This window comes from Suncus etruscus, chromosome 15 (genome assembly GCF_024139225.1).
Source record: "Suncus etruscus isolate mSunEtr1 chromosome 15, mSunEtr1.pri.cur, whole genome shotgun sequence".
NCBI classification, from domain to species: Eukaryota; Metazoa; Chordata; class Mammalia; order Eulipotyphla; family Soricidae; genus Suncus; species Suncus etruscus.
This window is the reverse complement of record NC_064862.1, coordinates 63,222,484-63,225,241: the sequence shown is the minus strand read 5'-3', so window position 1 is coordinate 63,225,241 and position 2,758 is coordinate 63,222,484. Positions and strand designations below refer to the sequence as shown.

Genomic DNA, 2,758 nt, shown 5'->3' with positions numbered 1-2,758 from the left:
AACTAGGTACATACTGTTAACAGGGAGAGAGAGAGAGAGGTTAAACAGGAAGAGGAAGAATTAATAGCAAGAAAGTTTACATGGAATGGATGTGGCCATCTTTAATGTAGGTGGAGGATAACAAGATGGTGACAAGGCTTGCAAGTGAAAGAAGGGAATTTCTAACTCTGTCTTTTGTCTCAACACTGTAGCTTCACATGTCTAAATGTCAATTGCCTTGATTACACAGGGACACCAAACGCTATTATTAAGGGTTCTCACTTGTATGCACAGATACAGAGGCAAATGGAGGGTTTCCTATGTGATTCAGAGTGTTTCAGCTGCATAACATTCATGGAAAGATGTGTGCCTGTGTGAATTCAGTCATGTGTATGTCGTGTGGAACTTCTCTTTCAACAATGTGATCAGACAATGATTTCCTGCTGTTTATTTCATAAGAGTACAGATGGAACGTGGTTTATAAAATGAAAACACAGAAAATAAAAGGAGGGAATAAAATTAAAACATTGTTTTACTTGTGAATAAAGCAAAACATCAACACCCAAAAACTCCCACCTAAAAAGCCTTGCATGAGTTGGCACCAAATCTCAGATAATTTTTTATAAGATTTTTATTTTGACCAACTGGGGATTACATATCTTTCAGAGTAAAATTTTAGGGTACATATTGAGCATGAGATAATTTTTGATTTTGTTCTACCTTCTACATTCTCATTCTACCTTTTCATCATATCCTTTACTTTTCCTTCATACTCCTCTCAATTTTTGTGTGTGTACATATATATATATATATATACATACATACATATATACATGTATCTCTTAGGTATGATTATAAAAGTACTTCTCATTTTAAATTCAGCTCCTGAAAGACAAAAGACATATCTTTTAATACTGCTTTTTTTGTCCTCAACAGCTGGCTCAGAAATTGACAAATGTTAAGCACTGTCTTATATATCATCTGCAAATTTCTTTTTGTTTTAAATTGGGGCACACCATGCAGTAGTCAGGGGTTACTCCTGGCTCTGCACTCAGGAATCATTCCTGGCGTGTGTACAGGGAACCATATGAGCTGCTGGTGTTTGAACCTGGGTCAGCCATGTGCAAAGAAAGTACCTTACACACGGAACTATTGCTTCCGGCCACAGTGCAACTTAGTTTTTCTATGCATTTTTCCTTTCCCTTGGAATAAATTGGTGAGACTTTTTAAATCCTCCATCCCAGTATTTTATCTTTCTTCTTGCCTACTATTGTACATACTCGCTCCTTCTTATCTTGTGAAGAAACAATGCTCAGAATTATTGTTGATTTTACAGTCCAGAATATCCATCCTCTCCACCCCAACACCGGCCTGTACTCTAGGACAGGGCTTTCTACTTCCCTCATTCAGTCACATTTTTTTATGACAGTTCTCAATGTAATTATTTCTGTGACTGCACTAAACATCCCTGTGGTGAAGGACACTTGGGATATTGGGATATTGGTCATGGAATGTTGCACTGGTGAATAAATAAATATATATATATACAACATATATATATTAAAAATAAAAAAAAGAAAAGATAAGATAAGGCCTCCCAATTTCTTACCGCAGGCTGTATTCTTTACACTGACTGTATAGAAAGAGGAGGTACAATAAATGCACCCCATACACACCTCAACCCAGGCCCTTTGCCTGGTCTGTATTGTGAGCTGGGGGACAAAAAAAAAGAAAGAAAGAAAGAATACTTCATTCATCTAAATTTTTTCAACTTTTTTACTGAGATTCTATGGTTTACAATACTATGAATAATGGTTTCTCATGCACATAATTTCAGTATCATACCCAACACTAGTTACTCCCTCATACTCTTAAAGACCCACAAACCCTCATCATCCCCTGTTGTATTAAATATTAATTATAAGAGTCCTTGATGTTCATAGGACGAATGGTGAGGCCTTTCTCAGGCCCTGCTCGTTGCCTGCAGCCCCTATGGAGTGGTCTGTAGGTACCTGGGTAACCATGAGGAAATGACCCAAGGCAGTCCAGGTGAAGTTCAAGAGCTTTATTAAGTACCTAAGCACCATGTGCACTTCTCCACTTGCTTCTAAGCTAAACAGCCTCTGCATCCAACATCTGATATCTCTCTCTTCTGTGTCTTCCTCCTGCTTGCTCTTCTGCACCCCTTCCCAGCCACTTTAATTAGCAACCACAGATCCCTCCCAGCTGTGGGCTGGTCTGACATCAAGTAAGATTAGCATCTTGCCCTGGAGAGGGGTAAGTATCCTCCACCAACTCCACAAAAACTCAATTGCGTGATTCAATTTTCCATTATGTTGCTTTGAATCTTCGTTACTATCTTCCTTGAACTTAATTTTTTAAGTATATTCTTTTGAACTGGAATATATTTTTAAGTATTTTTTGGGGGGATGGAGGAGATGGTATAGGTTTGAGCATCAGCACCCAATATGGTTCCCCGAACACCACCAGGGAGTAATCCTGAGCACAGAGCCATGAATGAGCACTGAATACCTCTGGGTGTGGTCCAAAAACAACCCACCCCCACCCCCAGAAAAAAAAAAAAAACCTTTATTTCTTTTCTGTTTTGAGGTTCTCAGCCCACTTACCACCTGACCCAACTCTATTGTGTCTGCATTTTCCCAAGGGAATTACTCTGCTTAAAACTTTGTTCCAATTTCTACAATTTCTACATCTGCTGTTTTCTCTGTGGGGTGGCCCTTTGTTTACTAAGCTGACAAATATTAGAATATTAATGGAT

General features: G+C 38.5%; 1 non-coding gene across 1 annotated transcript; it reads left to right on the top strand.

Annotated features, from left to right (window-relative positions):
• Positions 1–1,570: 1,570 nt before the first annotated feature.
• On the top strand, positions 1,571–1,704 carry LOC126031975 (small nucleolar RNA SNORA51). Its single transcript, XR_007503779.1, has one exon. It is a non-coding gene; the product is annotated as a small nucleolar RNA SNORA51 (small nucleolar RNA).
• The last annotated feature ends 1,054 nt before the right edge of the window (positions 1,705–2,758 follow it).